General features: G+C 36.9%; 1 protein-coding gene across 1 annotated transcript in view; it reads right to left on the reverse strand.

Annotated features, from left to right (window-relative positions):
- Nucleotides 1-19802, reverse strand: part of DLC1 (DLC1 Rho GTPase activating protein) — a 468793-nt gene that overhangs the window by 426690 nt on the left and 22301 nt on the right. The window lies entirely within an intron of this gene.

The raw sequence follows: 19802 nt of genomic DNA on the forward strand, positions 1-19802 counted from the left end.
AGTTTAATCTCTCTTAAAAACTCTAGATTGAGGTTTTAAAAATATTAGGAAGATTGAAAACACAAGCAATTGTATTTCAGTAATTCCAACAGAATTTTCTTATGCCCTTAAGAAGTTTAAAGTTTGAAGAGGAGATGAGATAAATTTTCATTTTAACATCCACATACAGTGCATTTTTTTTTTTTTTTTTAGTATGGCTAATACATAGTCAACCATGTAATTTATCACCTAACTGGGACATTCCAGAGAGGGAAGTGGGGAGCTAACCAGGCAGGATGTGGAAACAACAGACACAGACCAGAGTGGTCCAGACAAACCAGAATGAATAGGATGGAGCATGTGCCATAAGATGTTAGAGTTATGAATGTTTTTCTTACAAGGTTTTTTTTTTTTTTAGTTTCTTGAGGAGAATTACAGTCATTTATTCATCTTTGAATATCTTGTTCATCTTTGAACAGAATGACAAATGTTCAATGATAAAAAAAAACCCACTGAATTAATGAATTAGTGATTGAATTAACAAACGTACATATTTATGCAAATTATCATAATTTTATTGTAGGATGCACCCTTTCATGTATGTGAAATCAAAGATGATGATTAAAACATCAGTGCCAAGGACATAAGAAGGCAGCACAGTAAGTGAATTTTTTTCTCTTTTTCTGGGCATACAGCAAGGGAAGTTGTGCTTTTCTCCTACATCAACCTTACTGGAAAAGTTGTGCTTTTCTCCGACATCAACCTTACTGGAAATAGATAGAGTTGTGTGGTGGATTGCAGCTTAGGGAATATGGACTCACTCATTTGTGAATCTATTCACCCATCCGTCTGCTTGACAACTTCCTATTTCTCACAATTCCATGTCAGTTACCGAAGCTACACAGAGGAAGCACGTGCTCTCTGCCCTCAACGAGTGTGTACTAACCCCAAATCAGGGCCACGGGTTTATTCTCAAACAAGATAAAAAAAATACTAAGCCCCATTCGTTTTCCTTCCTTCCTCAGGGAGGATATCTTCAAGGAGAAAGCATGGAAGATGTAGCTTTGGTAACTTAAAGAAACTGGAAGATGCAGAAACAGTTACGTGGTAAGTGCTGGTGTGAAGTAATCTCAGTAGAGCCACTACTGAGAGACAGTAAAAGCCTGTGGGAGACCAGGAGCATGGATGGACATTGTGTTTCTATAAGACTTTGCCGTAGTAGTGAGAGTAGGTCTTCAAATTTTAACCAGGACTAATCACAGAGGAATTAAAAATGCAAGCTGGGAAATATGATCTTCATCTGATAAAAAACCAAGATGTAGGTTAGTGCTTTTATGAAAGGAAATAATCCTGTGATGATGCTTTCTTAGGAAGATTAAATCTGATTAGACTGTGTAGAATGAGCTTGTATAAGAGAAAATACTAGATCCAGAGAGATGGCAAAAAATTTATTATATCACCTCCACATGCTGAGATGAGGATTTGGATGGGGTGGAGATGAGAAAAGAAGACACATAAATAACATATTCCTACACCAATCATGGAGAAATCATATCTAATCACCCAACCAATTTTCTTTAGTCATAACTAGGAAAGATCAACCAAGATCACTAAATCGTTAGAAAAAAATCAATGGTAGAGAAACAGACTGCTACACAAAAAGAAATGATTCTAGTAATACCAATAACATATTAGAAAACCTCTAAGAGAATCCCTGTAATTAGTATTTTCAGAGAGATTTGAGAGAATATTACATTTGTAGAACATGAACATGGTACTAGGGAAAACCAGGCAGAGAACACAGTCCGTGTATTAGGTTGTTCTTGCATTGCTATAAATACCCGAGACTGGGTAATTTACAAAGAAGAGAGGTTTAACTGGCTTATGGTTCTGCAGGTTATACAGGAAGCATGGTACAGGCATCTGCTCAGCTTCTAGGGAGGCCTTAGGAAGCTTACAATGATGGTGGAAAGCGAAGGGGGAGCAGGCACATCACACGATGAAAGCAAGAGTGAGTGAGAGGGAGAGGGGAGTGGGTGGAGGTGCCACATACTTTTAAATGGTCAGAGCTCACAAGAACTCACTCACTAGCACCAAGGCACCACCAAGCCTGAGGCACGAGGATCACTTGAGGCCAGGAGATTGGGGCTGCCGTGAGCTATGATCATGCCACTTGCAGCCCAACCTGGGTGCCAGAGCAAAACCCTGTCTCAAAAGCAAACAAAACAACTTATTTACAAAAGACAGGCACCAGTGTGACATGTAGATCTTCTAATATAAAACACTGGGTCACAGGAGAGTTGAGAAATGTCATCAAGTTTCTCAAGGGAAAAATAGAGCATAGAGGGTTAAATTTGTTTGACTGTTGGTTAAAATATGAGCCAAATAAGGACCCATAAGAGCTTAAAAATATATGCACAACAATGTGATTAAGTTATTCAGGGAGAAATGTAAACCAGAAAAATAAGAATATAAGAAAGATAAAGAACATGGACATGGGAAAGGTGTGTAGCATAGAAAACAGGAACAAAATAGAAGGAACGTAAAAGAAAATACGTTAGAACTTGATGCCTGCCTGGTTGATCTCCCTGGTAAAGATAGAGGCTATATCGGCTTCCTGTGGGCCCAATTTCACTGCTTTGTTCTGGAGTGAATATTTATGTATCATAAAGACTGAATCTTTATCCTACAGATGAAGCACAGAATGGTAACAGTCATTAGATAGAATACATATGCTAAAATCATAAAAATGCAAAATTTATACAACCAACAAAAATTAAGATACAAAGTAGGAAGGAGAAGAGAGATGGACCAAGGGGATCACTTGAGGTTAGGAGTTTGAGACCAGCCTGGCCAGGAGGGTGAAACTCAATCTCTACTAAAAGAATTGGGTGAAACTCAATCTCTACTAAAAGAATTGGGTGAAACTCAATCTCTACTAAAACAATTGGGTGAAACCCAATCTCTACTAAAAGAATAAAAAAAAAATTGCCAGGCATGGTAGCATTGTATGTTATTCCAGCTACTGGGGAGCTGAGGCAGGAGAATTGCTTGAACCTGGGAGGCAGAGGTTACAGTGAGCTGAGATCACGCCATGTACTCTAGCCTGGGCTACAGAGCGAGACTTTGTCTCAAAATAAATAAATAAATAAATATGTAAGTAAGTAAAGATAATCTGAGCTTCAGTATAGAATATGGATTGAAAGGGGTTAGGACCAAAGGCCAAGAGGCCAGTTAAGAAAATGTAGCAGTAATTTGTGGAAAAGATGGTAGAGAATAAAGGAAATTGATATGAGAGATCATGACTCTCTATGCTTTTGAAATGGAAAGACAATAAATTTAACTAAATAAATATTAAAAACGAATAAATCAACAAATAGGCTGGGCGCAGTCACTCACTCCTGTAATCCCAGCACTTTCGGAGGCTGAGGCAGCTGGATTACTTGAGTTCAATCTAATGACAAGCGTCCTTATGAGAGACAGAAGAGGAGCAGACAAGGACACACAGAGAAGGCTTGGTGCAAAACGTAAGCATTACATACAAAAAAAAAATAAGCACAAAACATACAAAAAATGCAAAATTAACTATAGGTCATGTTACCTTTTATTAGCATTTCTTGAGAGATATTGGGTAGAACTTAAGATGAGTCAATATGGCCTGAGGTGATTACGCAATTTAATTGGAATAGAGAGACAGTGAAAGAATAGGATTAATGATTATTGTGACATAAGATAATGCTTGAAGTGCTGTGCTTGTCCTCACTCAATCACTCATTCAATAGAAATTTAATAAATGCATGCTGTACACCAGGCACATGCTAGGCGCTAAGGAGAGGATGGTGACTAAGTAATGAGTGTGATGGTCCCTGTCTTCAGGGAATTTACAGTTTGAATTGTAGAGTTGTATACTAGTTTCCTGAGGCTGCTCTAACAAATCACTACAAACTTAACTGTTCTAAAACAACAGGAATTTTTTTCACAATTCTAGGGGTGAGAAGTCAAAGTATGTTGGCAGGGCTGTGCTTTTCTCAGAAGGCTCTAGGGGAGAATCTTTCCTTCCCTCTTCCGGCTTCTAGTGGCTTCTGACACTCATCTATTTACAGTTGCATTGGTCCAATCTCTGCTTCTGTTTTTCACATGGCCTTCTCTGTGTGTCCATGTCTGCTCCTCTTCTGTCTCTTATAAGGACGCTAGTCATTAGATTGAGGGTGCACCTGGGATATCCAGAATGATCTCACCTTGAGATCCCTAACTTGATTACATTTGCAAAGAACTCTTTTTCCAAGCAAGATCGTATTTGCAGGTTCCAGGGGTTACAACATGCATGTACCTTTTGAGGGGTCACAGTTCAATCACGACAGTATGAATAAGTGAATAGATGATTCCAATCCAGTGTGACAGGTGCTGTGGTAGGACACGTAATTGCAGGATGCACAGAGACACCTAGAAGGAGGCCCCAATTCAGTTTTTGAGGGTTTCAGGGAAGACATTTTAAGTGAAGTGTCATGTAAGAAGAAACGTGAAGAATGACCGAAAAACCAGTTAGGCGAGGGCAGGGAGGTGAGCTGGGAGAGCTTTCAGGGAGAGAGTGTGTGTGAGAGGTAACTGGAAGAAGTTTAAGTTTGCTGTAAAGTGTGGAATGAGGAGAAGCTCGAGATGAGATGGCATAGGTGAACAAGGCCCAGATTGTGACTATCCTGGAAAACCATGTCTTCAATATTGGAATTTTGAAGCGATAGAAGGGAGAAGTACAGATCTGCATTGTTTGAAGATAATCTGGGGCAGCGTATGGTGGCTCACACCTGTAATCCCAGCATTTTGGGAGGCTGAGGCTGGTGGATCACTTGAGGTCAGGAGTTCGAGAACAGCCTGGCCAACAGGGTGAAACCCAATCTCTACTAAAAGTACAAAAAAAAAGCCAGGTGTAGTAGCATCACCTGTAGTCCTAGCTACTAGGGAGGCTGAGGCAAGAGAATTGCTTGAACCTGGGAGGCGGAGGTTGCAGTGAACCGAGATCACGCCATTGCACTCCAACCTGGGCAACAGAGTGAGACTCCGTCTCAAAATAAAAAAACAAATAATAAAGACAATCTGAGCTGCAGTGTGGAATATGGATTGGAAAGGGTTAGGACCAAAGGCCAAGAGGCCGGTTAAGAAAATGTAGCAGTAATTTGAGGAAAAGATGGCAAAGAATAAAGGAAATGGGTATGAGAGATCATGAGGATATAAAATTCGAATTAATTAGAATTGTTAAATAAGACTAAACTTGCAGGTACATTTTTACAGTGTTTCTAAAGTGAAGATTCATTCTCAATCTCTGTTTTTCAGCTTAACTTTCTCTACCTATGACTAGCTCACAGGTACATACGGACAGATAACAATATGAATCTAGCAGCCGTTCTCAATAAACATTTTTACTTTCTGAAATAAGGCTTGTATGCCTGGACTGATTTTCTTTAGTTTTTGGAGCGATTGATATACTTTAATTTGCTTTGCTTCAAAGTAAATTGGCTTTTAAACTCCTTCCTTAAGGGAAGGATGGAACTGAACACATGAATGATGAATATTGCTTACAACTCACTCTTGATTCTACGTATCTGTTTAGTTTTCTTGGTTTCATAGTTTCACAGCATCCTTGTTAAAATGCAGAAGAGTGTTATCAGAGTGGAAATGAAATTCTGCCCAGAAGGAACTAATGGCAGCAACAGTGGGGAAGGTAAATATGTCACTTTGAACATAAACAGTCCCTCAAGGCCATCTGTTGTACATACAGAAAAAGTCCATCTGGTCCTTCTCACCTGGGTACCTACTGGCCATGACAGGGATGTGCGCTATGACCAGTAAGCAGAAGAGAGATTACTGTGAGTCTCACAGTGGTTGGACCAGAAAACTTAGGACAAAATATTTGCTTATTTGCTAATAATTCTTCCAGAATTAAGCACTTATGAAGTGGTTGAAATGGTACCCACTACTTGAAAATGCTATGTCAAGTACAGCTCTCCGAGAAATGTAAATATAGAACAACAATAAAAACCCCTAGACAACGTTATGATTCACCTTAAGTGTGGTGGCTATTTTAAATCTTTGGTACTTTAAACATGGCTTTGTAGCCCCTTTATACTCTCTTTTAATAGCAAAGATTTTGGAATTCTATTAACACACTTCTACTATTTTCTCCTACATAGAGACTGACTTTTATTTTTCTTTCCCAAGTCCTGATGCTGTATAGAAAACCATAGTGTAGCCATTTTTGTTAGCCACAATATTCAGTTTTATTCTCTCATTATAAACAAACAATAGGTTTAAAATGACTTCAATATAGTTTGAAAAGAGACAGTAACATCGTCCTTGTCTGAACATGCACTTCTTGTTGCTACATGCCACCCTACACTATTTTCTGCTATCTCAAATGACCTTAGGTACACCACATTTTGCCATGACATTCTGTGCAATAACTGGAACTCTAGCTTGGCATTGCACAGCCATGCTTTTAGAAAGGAGAACTAGAGGTGCAAATCTTGGACAGCAGTTTGTATGCATCACTCACTGTATCAATGTAGTAATGTATCTATTGACATCCCCTGAGTAAATCTGGTCCTCTTAAAAATGGAAAGACATATGTGAAAGTTAGAAATTAAATCTCGTAATCTACAGACTTCACATAACCCACAAAACTATTGTTCATTTATTCTCTATCAGAAGATACATTATCTCAATGGTCAGGCTTGAAGATTTAGGATTCCAATAACTATCGGGTATGAAATGTCAAAAATAGATTTATTTCCATTTTAAGTTGCCCAGGAAAGGCTGATGCACAACTTAGCATGCTTTTTGTTTCTAGTCTAAGCAGAATTTTAAGTGTAAAAATTTAGTGCTTTATGTGATCACTGACATGTTTAAAAGAAAAATTTGCATGAAGAGTATACAGAAATCTGCTAGCTAACTTCCTTTATCCTCTGCCCTCTTGACAATTGCTCATGGCATGGGACTTGTTTGAAATACTTTTCAGCTTGTTTAAAATTTATCATGCCTCAATCCAAACACTGTGAACATCTGAGAGAAAGCACTTTGTAACTTTTAAGTGGACAGAGATCACATTTATGATAAAAGTGTATGTTGACCATGGGGAAGGAGTACAGAATAATCGAATGAAATGAAAATCCATGCCTCAGGAAAAAGCACATTTTTATTACAAAAGTAGAAACCAGGAGAACATAGAAAAAAAACAAAGCTCATTTTAGACTCCATTCCATTTTGCTTTAAAAAATTCATTTTATGTTTTTGTCAGCATATGCCTGAAATGGCAGTTAAATTCTCAGATGTTTTTTTCTCCCTGCGCACAAAGTAGAGAAATGTCTGAAAGAGGCATAAAATACTTCCTTTCATCATTTTTTTTAAAAACCTTAATATTAGGTTTGTGTTACATTTCGATGTTGGCCAATTCTTTCTGATTACTTTTAAATTATAGAGTTTCCATAATAATGTTCAACTCAGCATTTTCTCCGTGGGGCAGAAACTTCACATTGGTACAATGACATACCACTATTAACATTCTAAGTTACAGCTCCTTGATCTTGTCAATACCCACACATTATTTTACTTCAAATGAAATGCAAGGGTATTTAGTTTTTTCCAATGGAAACATTCCATGAATCTATGAAATGCAAATTCTGGGTCTTTCATCCATATTTGTTTGTAAGATGACACTTCGCATGGTCTAGTCAACTGAGCAATTACTTGCTTGTTGGATAAATGAACATAGGACAGGATATTCAAGATCTTGTGATTATCCTACAACAAAACAAAGGCAAAATGCAAGGGATGTGATAGATGAATGGATTGGAAATTAAAGTCCCAACTACACAACAGCAGATACATAGGGTGAGAAATAATCATTCTGTACACAATAACTTGGCAGATTGTTTCTTAATGTAGGCACTGGTCAGCTGTGATATTGACTCAAAGTCCCATTTCCCTGTGCTTTTGTGGATGGGGTGAGGCAAATTACCCACAGGCCCTCTAAGGGAAGCCTGCTGTGGCTTCCTTTTGAAATTCCTTTGGAAATGTGAGATCAGAGCACAATTAGTCGACTTACTAATGTCGTCCCTGCGGTAGTGACCACTTGGTTCTTTTGTGCTTGTCACCTCTTCTACTCCAGGTTTCAATAATGAGTATACTTTTGCAAGAGGCAAAATATTGCATTTCCATTTGTGCATGATTATGACAGATACTGAAAATGAATGGACATCCATAATATTTTTGCTAAGTAAATTTACTTTATTCTTAATATTCCTGCCATAGGTTTGGGCTATCTACATGTCATAATTCTCTTAAGAAAAAGTTTATCTCATTCAGAAATTCACCAATGAATTTTGTGCCCTAAATTGACATTCATTCTTTATACAATAATGGTAAAAATTGAGTCTTAGTACACTGAACCTCAGCACTAATTTTTCCCACTCAAAGTTTGTCCCATAACAAGAGAAGATGAACAGCATAGTTGCTGAACTCACAGGGTCTGCAGGCTCCTATTTTCTGTTCTTAGAGTTAGAAATTTATTCTTTTTTTTATTTATTCATTTTTTTTTTTTTTATTTTTGAGACAGAGTCTCACTCTGTAGCCCAGGCTGGAGTGCAATGGTGTGATCTCAGCTCACTGCAATCCCCGCCTCCTGGGTTCAAGCAATTCTCTGCCTCAGCCTCCTGACTTGCTGGGATGACAGGTGCCCACCACCATGCCCAGCTAATTTTTGTATCTTTAGTAGAGACAGAGTTTCACCGTCTTGGCCAGGCTGGTCTTGAACTGCTGACCTTGTGATCCACCCGCCTCAGCCTCCCAAAGTGCTGGAATTAAGGTGTGATCCACTGCACCTGGCCTGAAAATCTCTTGTTTTACACTTAAAGAAGGTGACCATTGAAATTTTATATTTTATCAGATTATTTATGAAGTACATTTCTTGTCTGCTTTACACTCTGACTAAAATACCTTTGGGTATCTCTTCAAAGTGATACTACAGAAAATTTCTAATTATGCCTAAGGCCAGTAAGTGAGTAGAATATAAAACATAATAAGCATTGAAGTTTTAATGAACAAGGAATTACTCTCATGCCTTTTTACTTCTCATGCATTCAGTCAATTATGTTGATAAATCACCTTGTTATAACTGGTCAAAACTATATAAAATAATGTATTAAAAACATTCCGTCCATGATTCTTATGTATCACTGAGGGAATTGAGAGTTAGTGGGAATGAATACCTAATATCATTATTTCATAGTTGAACCATTTTGTTAATATATCTCCTGTTAATGTCTTAGTCAAGAAGCACATTTCCACAATCTTCAGTTAGCTTTTTTATTAATTAATCAAATACTAGCTAGGGAGCAAATTAACATAGCTATCAAGTCAGCATCATTTTCAGGACTCATTAGTATATTGAAATCTAGATAATTTTAAAAAATATGGTGAGCCCAGAAATTACTTAGCTAAAAGATAGAAGTTTGAAGACAGATACAGAAAACAGAACAGTTAAAATGCCTCAAAGAGGTCCCTTTCCCTCATTTATTCCCACAAGTGTAAAGTCTAAAGTGTATCCTTCAAAACTCAGCTCAGACACCATCTGAGGGAAGCCTTTTCTGACCTCCCCATCTGGAAAGGGATCCTCCCTTAGCCCGATCTCTGGAGATCTGAATACTTTCTAGCTTTAATTATGTTGGAACCTAATTATGATATAATTGTACTTGTAGTTCAAAACTTACTGAAGTTAATTACACTTAATATGAAAGTTAGTTATTTGTGTGTTACATTATCCCTACTAATGTGTAAACACCTTTAGGTAAGAAGGCATATATATTCTTATTCATATTCTACACCACACATAGCAAAGTACGTGGGAAAGAGAAGATAATAAATGTTTATTTAGCCAATGAATGAATATTGTAGGCTTCCTTTTTTTTTTTTGAGATGCAGTTTTGCTCTTGTTGCCCAGGCTGGAGTGCAATGGCGTGATCTTGACTCACTGCATCCTCTGCCTCCTGAGTTCAAGTGACTCTCCTGTCTCAGTCTCCCGAGCAACTGGGATTACAGGTGCATGCCACCATGCCTGGCTAATTTTTATATTTTTAGTAGAGACAGGGTTTCATCATATTGGTCAGGCTGGTGTTGAACTCCTGACCTCAGGTGATCTACCCGCCTTGGCGTCCCAAAGTGCTGGGATCACAGGCGTGAGCCACTGTGCCTGGCTGGCTCTACCATTTAATAATAAAATTCGATATCTCAGATGTCCATGTGAGTTGACATACCTTCTCAATTCTCTCTCAAAATTTGTCAGTCCCTGCCCCTAGCCCAGAGATTTTTCTAAGAAACTCTCAGATCTATAATTAGTGAAATTTACTAAAACACACAAACAAACAAAAAATGCTGCTACTATTAATAATAGCTGAAGTCACAAGATGTTTACTGTGTGTTCACAGATACTTTTAACTACTTTGTAGATATTAACTCATCTAATCTTTGTAACAACAGATGAAGAATCCTGTTATACAAATGAAAAAAAAAACTGTGCCATAGAGAGATTAAATAATTTTTAAGATTAGAAAGATACGTGTGAGGGAAGCAGGACTGAAACCCAGGCAGTTTGGCTTCAGAGGCTGTTGGCGTCTTTATTTTGTTCTAGGCATAGTGAAGAATCTGTGGACACTTAACCCTGGGCAGTGCAGGACTCCAGAAATTTCCCACTGAAGAAGCTACTTACGCTGGCTGGTTATATATGCTGTGAATATAGATTCTACTAGAATTTGCTATTTTCAGATATAATAATTCTGCACTTCAATTGTTTGGCTGTCAGATCATCATCTCAAATTCTGGTTAGAAAATACCATTGTTCTAGGTGCTGTACTATGTAGATGCTTAATCAGACTTTCCATTTTACTTAATGTTCCTAACAACCTTGTAAGGCCGAGACTGTTCTCTCCATTTTCCAGGGGCATGAAAGGCTCACAAAGGTTAAATAACATCCCCCACTTTAGGTTGTGCTGTTTTCCTCATCACAGCTTACTCTCTTGGCTGGAAAATCAAGCTCAGACCAAACCATTCATTTTCTAGACCAAATAATGATGCTATTTCAATATTTTCAAAAACCTCTGGGTTAATTTTTAATGTGCATAAAAAGCTGTAAACCCTTTTGAAGTTTCATTGGCTCAAAAAATAGAAGCTAAAAAAATTGAAGAGGTTCATTAATCACTAGTTTTATTCCTATGTCAATATAGAACTAGAACTAAGAAACGAGTAAAAGTTTATTTTTCCCATTTGCTTGTGTTTCTTTTGAAATTGGTGAAGTTATCTTTAAAATAGCACTATAATTTTCTTCACAGCTAGAAAATTATCTGTGGAATAGAGATCTTGTTGGCAGCAAGGGATAAGTACATTATTTGTAAGAACATGAGCCAGAAAACAAACAGATCCTGTTGGCACCATTGTGTCTGGTGCCCAGATAAGAGGCAGGGCTCTGTTACATAGGTTATGTGAGTTGCCCCAACTTGTGTGGATATTGGCATTTCTTCGAGGGAGGCAGCCAAAACCTATGGTGGTTTTTTGGTATTAAAAGATTAATAAATTCGTCATGGTTTATAGTAACAGAAATCCATGAGGAACAAAACTAAATCAGTTTCACTATTATGATAGCCTCCAATGCACAACTGGCTCTGAAATAACCATTCATTATTTAAAATAACATCATAAAAGTGTATTAATTCTTGCTCCAATAAAAGCTGATGTTGGGCTAATGGGAACTCATTCATGATCCTATTAACAACTAAATGTAAATGTGCAATTTTGGTCCAAGTCACTGATTGGATCAGAGGCCCCTCATACATCATAACTACTTTTTTCCCCCCAATAATATCTGGAACAAGGAATGTTCAGTTTTAATGACCCTCATTCAGAATTTATATAAATATATATATATGCGTGTGCACGTGCACACACACACACACATATAAATTCAGAATATATATATATTCTGAATGAGGGCAATTAAATCTGAACATAATATATTTTATATACATATATTTATATATATACATATATGTGTATATATATATATTAAAGGCATCTGGCAGCAAATCTGGCAACTTTATGTCATTTGCACAATTCAAATTAATAAAGAATTTGTCAGTGTTTGACACTCTCTAAACAAATGCTTCTCAATCTCCCCAATCATTCGTCTTTCAATCTCTTATTCTATTCTTCCTGTCATCTTCCCTCCACTCCACCCCCAACTTCCTCGTAGTGACATTAATCAGAAAAGTTATGGAATTTCTAGACTGGTGGCCTCCTGACATTTTTGACATGGACTCCCCTGCAAGCATGTGTATGTTACTTACTTATCAACAGTAACACATACACTTTTTTATTAATATCTATGTTAAAGAATACACATAAAATTAAATGGTAAATTAAAATAAACATGAATGGATATGCTAACATTTTCCTTTTCTACACTCATCCTTGTCCACTCCTCTCTGGATACAACTAAGTATCTTCAAAATAACATTTACTACTCATAGTTTGCTATTGACTAATTAGTTATGATTAGTGAGTTCTTTTGAGGCATAGCATAATAGTGATCTCAGTCTTGAAGGTCTCCTCAGAGATCCAGATTTTACATGATTCCCTTGTCCCTCTTCTTCCCTTATGTCCTGATTTAGCACGGAACGAGCAGGCAGAACAAAGAGGGGATATGCAGCCAGTGGTGGTGGTTGTATGACTTAAGTTCTGCGTCTTTGTAATTCGGGTTCCTGACACTTGGCATTATCCTCTGAAAATAAATATCTTACTACAACAAAGGCATTCATTATTTCTAGCATTTATGAACAGGTTCTAAGTGCTGTGGACACAAGGTTGAATAATTGCGCTCAGTGAGCTACATTTTAGTTAGCAATGGTGGAATCAGTTGGATTCCAATGAATTTGTTTATTATACATTATACATAGGATTTTAATAGGATGATATACCTCATGTCAGTAATATGTCTTCTGTGGATATAGAGAGAATTGAGCAACTAACTTGACTGAGAAAACTGGGGAAAGCGAACACCCCCCAAAAGTCAATCATTTGAGGATCTTGAAATATGAGCTTATATGAGGGTTCCACCTCTAGCCTATTGGAGATAAAGTCCATAAGGCTGACTGTGGTCATCAGAGTACCTGATGTAAAAAAATAGCAATGATTTAGCTCCATCAGCTCTGTAATCCCTGGAGTCAAGTTCATGTTCTTTGTCTCTCTGTAAAATTCCTGCTTGTGATAACCACATCATCCTGTTGAAATTGAATCTGATTCCAGCCTGCTACATATTTCTTTTTTGTCAAAGACTTTATTTTTTTTCTTTACAAATGACCAGTGCTACTTTTGCTATCCTATTTTAGCCTGTCCTTTTTTTCTATCACTTACTCTCTCTGTCTCTCTCTCTCTCTATTTTTCCTCTCCCTCCACCTCTCTCACTACTCTCCCCTCTCTTCAGTGCCAGCCTTATATGTCAGTCAAACAGAAGCCCTACTTGGCATCTCCAGTGGGATTTCAGTGACTAGATGCTTTGCAATGGAGTAAACTCTGCTACCTGGCTCATGGTGATGGACCGAGCGCATAGAGTAGCACCTGGGATACTGAAAATGCTCAATGTTTATTATGGATTGATTTTAACAGACGCTATACCTAGTGTTTTCCTTTCTCTTACAATTAAATGTTTTTGCATTTTGAGTTGGTTTTAGACTTATATTTATTTGTCATGAGACAATGTATTTGAGCCCCAAATGTCTGCAAATACATTTTTGGCTTTCTGGTTATTTATAAGGCAAAAACCAGTTTAAATGGCATGAAATTATTTGATAGTTTTCCGTGGCCCAGTGAAGCACAAAACAAGTTATTTACAAAGCTATTAGCTTTACCTGGGACACAAAACTCACTAAGAGTATGTTGGATAAGAACTGTCACAAGAACTTGTTATGAATTTACACACCAACTAACCACTTGGAAATACGCTTTCACTGCCAGCTCCAATCTTTAACCTAGGGAAACGAGTGTCGAAACAAGGGGATTTAGAAAGCGCAATCTGCTCAACAGGCCTGTGTCATTAAAACCAGCGCAAGCTTGGTGTAAAATAATACTGTTATTATGAATTTATCTGCAGAGCTATATATACACCTACCCCGCTTTACATTCCTTCCCTCCTTGTCGGCTCATACTAAGCTTATTCACAAGCTAATTCCTTCATTGTCCTTGCTTTCATTCCACATATCTTGCTACATTAGCCCAGAGCCTTGGCTTAACTATCTTTTAGGTTTTCATTTCTTGTTTTAATCTTTATTTTTTGAAATTAAAAATTTTCAGTTGATACATAAACATTGTTTATAAACTTATGGGGCATATAGATGATGATGTGATATATACAATATTAGAGCCATCATTCCAAACATTGATCATGTCTGAGAACATATGTGCTGGGAACATTCAATATCCTTCTTCTAGCTATTTGAAACTATATATTATTGTTAACTATAGTTACAATACTTGTTATATTGTTAAATATAATTATAATACATTCTATACCTCTTTACAATGTAAAGAGGTATAGAACAATAGAACTTATTTGTTTAGAATGGTTCCTTTTCTTTTATATTGTCCCAGCCAGCCTCCTACTTTGGTTCATTCTGTTTTCTGCACAATTTACTATCTTTTTATGTCACCCATTGGTCAATGTTATCCTCCTCTTGTTACAAGTCTCCCCCATCGGCATTTAGGGGATAGAAAGGAAAGAGAGTATCATTTCTGGTATGGGTGTCCTTTTACCAAATGTTTGCATATTTTAAATATAGAATAAGGAGAAAATATTCGATTTTTGTCAGTCATAGACGATGTATTATATTTTCCAGAGATTTAAAGTACAGTATGTATAATATAATGTTTTATTCCTGGACAGTTTTTCTGTAAGAAATGATATATCATTTGATAAACATCACTTAATATATCAAATAGTTTCATAATGAGGAAAGGTATTCTGTTGTGTGAAATTAAAGCACCTAGTATTTATACAGAATACCACAGAACATATATGCAGCTTGGTTATTTCTTTCACAACATGTCACGATATATTGGAATATATTTATATTAGAGCATTATTCCTCAATATTTATGTTATGAGTTATCTCTCAATATAATTGTCCCATACTTCTTTGATAATAAAACTTTTAGCGAACATAATAGAACTTTTAGCGAACATAATCTGCTTGTCCAGAATGCGGATTCCAATGGTCAGTTCCCTTATTGCTAGGTGTGCCTATGAAACTAAATTCTAGCCCATGAAATTGCAGTGAAGCCCATGACTTGGGCACTGCCTGTATACACGGGTGTGATCACCCCTGTACCCTTTTGCCTTCCCACTGACTTGAATATAGATGAGGACTCAAGACAGCAGAGAGGGTAGATAAAAGGGGTGTGGATTCTCAAGGCATAGAGCCTATATATTGGTTCAGAACTTCTTATCCCTATTGTATGTGTGTGAGAGAAATATGCCACTTGAACCACTATTATGTTTTCAGAGAGAGCAGACAAATCTATAGCCTAATTAATACTGAGATACAGGTCAGGCACAGTGGCTCACACCTGTAATCCCAGCACTTTGAGAGGCTGAGGCAGGTGGATCACCTGAGGTCAGGAGTTTGAGACCAGCCTGGCCAACATGGTGAAACCGCATCTCTACTAAAAATATAAAAACTAGCCGGATGTGGGGGTACATGCCTGTAATCCCAGCTACTAAGGGGGCTGAGGCAGGAGAATTGTTTGAACCTAGGAGGTGGAGGTTGCAGTGGGTGGAGATCACACCACTGTACTCCAGCCTGGGTGAGGAAGCAAGACTCCATCTCCAAGAAATAAACAAACACACACAAACCTGAGGGATAAACTAAGAGCCTAACATTCATTTAATTTGTTGTTGTAATATGAGGTTTTTGTTGGAATGTAGAATTAGGTGTCTTCTTATAGTTCACATTATCTTTGCATCTTTATTGGAGTTTATTTTGCTTTGTAATATGGATTATTTCTTATGTGAGCAAATAAACATATGTTCAGATATTTATATAATTATTATGGTTATTCAAAAAATTCAGAACTGTTTAAGTAGTCTTTACAGAAGACTGAATTCTGGACTCTCTCTAATTAGTAAACCACTTCTTTAAGAAAAAATGTCTAACCTCAAGTCTTTCCCTAAATGTTTTCCATCTTCACATCTCGTCTGGTTTAAAGAGACCACTTCTTAGACTGTCTCCCTCCTCCAGACTACTTTGGAATTTGTCTCAGAATTGCTTTTAACCAGCCACCTCACCCCAGAGACCAGCCAGGCCCTGTGAGTGCTGGTCATATGTCACCCAACCTCATGGCACATTCTCTAACATTTGCTCACAATTCATTTGGTCTTCCTTTGATATCAGTGGCTGCAATTTCATTATATATTTCATCCTATTTAGAGGAATTATTGGCTTAAAAGGTCAATATTTGTAATCCCCTGTATACTACATATATACTACAAACATAGGTATATACTTGTAGTACATATACTACAAATGTAATCCCCTCCAACTGAGACTCCTAATAAATATATGTGTGACTAAACTCTGATAGTCAGAAATATCATCAGAAACTAAGTAACACTAAGCTTTGGAAAATGATGAATGCCTGCCAAGATTTGTGGGTTTCAAGAAATGATAATTTATATCAAAAGCACAATGATATCTCTAGAGCACTATTTCAATACATTTTGAAGATCACCCTTATAAGCTCTTTTATTTTTTTTCTTCAAGTCTTAGGACCTTGATGTTATCTTGACAAAAGAAATCGATGTGCACAAATTTATTGAAGGATTTGATTCACTCACGTGATTATCAGATAATGAGCTGATTACAATTCCATAACTAAAATGATATTAGCCTTTATACGATTTCACTTTTCCAAGTTCTTATCTTACAGGTATTACTATGGCTGACAGTTTTAAATATATAGACAATTAGCAGACTTGTTTCTACCACTTGACCATTTGGCATCACATTCCCTACAGACATGAAAATGTGGCACACGTGTGCCTCCAAAAAACTTATCTCTTCTAAACTAGTTGCACTAGTATTAGACATCAGCTAGTTGATTAGAACTCTTGTCAATAGTGTGAAAAACTTTATAAATATTTGTTTATAATTTATAAAAGCAGTAAGAATCATAGTAATAATGCAAATAAAAGGTTGTTTTGTGCCATGCAGAAAATGCCTCAGTTTATACATCAAATATTATTTTTTGGTGTGTTTCTGTTCAGTGTATGCATTTCATATATAATTCTGTGATCTTTTATAAAAATTATATGGGGTAAAAAATGAAAACCCCTCCCTCTGCTCTTTTAATTCCACTCATCCAATGTAATTGCTGTTAACAATTTTGTGCCTATTTAGCCAGGATTTCACATATTATTCAGTCATACAGAGAGGTTTGTACTACTGTCTGCATTCACACACACATATATATACACACACACACCCACATGCACACACACACACACACATTTTGACATTAAGGTTTGGCTATCTATACATATTAGTCTCCTACTGTTGTTTTTCAGATATACTATATCACGAACCTCTTTAAGTTAGTGTGCTTGGATCTCACTCCATCTTTTTAATGGCAGCACAGTATTCCATACAAGATAAATAATAAACAAATTCTTAGACCATTTCTTTTCTTTCTTTTTTTTCTTTTTTTGAGATGGAGTCTTGCTCTGTCACCCAGGCTGGAGTGCAGTGGGGCTCACTGCAAGCTCCGCCTCCGGGGTTCAGGCCATTCTCCTGCCTCAGCCTCCTGAGTAGCTGGGACTAAAGGCACCTGCCACCACACCTGGCTAATTTTTTGTATTTTTAGTAGAGACAGGGTTTCACCGTGTTAGCCAGGATGGTCTCTATCTCCTGACCTCGTGATCCACCTGCCTCCGCCTCCCAAAATGCTGGGATTACAGGCGTGAGCCACCGCGCCCAGCCTAAACAAATTCTTTATTGATGCAAATGTAGACTGTTTCGTTTTTCTTTCAGTAACATGCAGTATAATGATGAACACCTCTGTATGTATCTTTCTATGAATATTCTCTATTGTTTCTTCTGGTAAATTTCTAAAAATGACGAATTGCCAATTCCACAGTATTTTAACACTCATCCAAGAATGCATAAAACAAAAATTCTTATACATTTTAGTTCTAAGGACTTCTCCCATAACCGTAGTTTTCTAGGGTAAATTCCCAACCTAAAATTTTTCATTTAATCTATTTATTAGAAGGCAACCTAAACGGGTTGTAGAGTTAAAGTAAATATTCCATCAGACAATGTCACAACACTTTAGCATGACAGAATGCTTAAAATAGAATATTTAAATTCGAACTTGTAAATGAGATATAATTATAACTCTCAAAAGGCAACCATGCTATAGTGACACGTCCAAGAGTAAATTCTTTCCAGCATTCTTAGTATTGATATAAATGTTCAAGTGGTGAGTATATGTTTCTGGAATGTTTAATGTTTCCATTGGCAGTTGGGCGGAGTTTGTTTTATTTTAGGGGAGCTATGCCATAGGTCAGTTAATACTGTCTAATGGGATTAGAGCATCCCCTCAAACAGATTTGATAGGATATATGAAAGTTTTTGAAAGAGTGACCTAATCATTTTAATCATAACAACTTTATGGAGCATTAACATTTTCATAAAACTTATGTAAGGAAAGGAGAGTCTGCCAGAAGCACAAAATGCTCTGTTGGCATATAGCTTGTGGACACTGATTTTTGCTGTAAAGTCTTTGACTTCATTTAAACTAACTCACGACACATTACTGAACTAGTTTGTTAGCAAAACCACAGTCTATGAAAACCAGATTTCTTCACTACAAAGAAAGTAGGAGATTTTTTTCTCATGGTAGATAGCCCCAGTTGAACAGAACAAAGAACATTAGTTTTGTGTTTAGGAGAACTGCAGTTATGGATGAATATCTCAAGAGAGGGGCAAGGATATATGTTTTAATCGGTGCATATCAGTGTCAAAACTGTAAGCTTTCTTCAATGCCAATGGCCATGTGGGGTTTATAGAAGAAGCAACTGTACTTGGACTTATATCAGGACTATAACTCACTACGGTTTTTGGAGAAATGTGGGGAAATTCTGTAGAAAAGACAGGTTTTGGTCAAGGGTTCACTTGCTAAACCATAATTCAGGTAGCACCATCTGAGCCCTTACTTCTCTCACTTGGAAGCTTCGCAGGGGAGGATGGCATTTTTAGAATTACTCAAAGGGGCTGTAACATAAAACATAATTTTGGTTATTAGCCCTTTCTGGTCAACAGTTAAGTCACAGTTGTGTCAAGAAACGGAGACTGTGATATATCTATTGATGGTGAGTATGCCAGGGTATCACTTAAAATGGCATCAGCGCATTTTGGGGGTGGGAGTAGTTTTGCCTTTGTATATGTAAAGGGATTATTTTAAATATGTGATTTATACCACTTTTTTTTCTTATGAAAACATACTTTTTTTGAAGAGAAAAAGAAATATGCCCAAATAAATGCTATAACAGTACCATGACTTTCTTTATAAAAATCAGAAATCACTCTACAGAATGCCTTGAACTGCATGTTTATGAGCTATCTGGTGGCTATTTAATTCCAACTAAAGAAAGGGATACCAATCCTGTTTTCAACGCAATTCTGAAATAGATTATTCATAAACCATTATACATATTATTAGTGAAATGGATAGAT

Source organism: Mandrillus leucophaeus, unplaced genomic scaffold (genome assembly GCF_000951045.1).
Source record: "Mandrillus leucophaeus isolate KB7577 unplaced genomic scaffold, Mleu.le_1.0 Scaffold636, whole genome shotgun sequence".
Taxonomy (NCBI): domain Eukaryota; kingdom Metazoa; phylum Chordata; class Mammalia; order Primates; family Cercopithecidae; genus Mandrillus; species Mandrillus leucophaeus.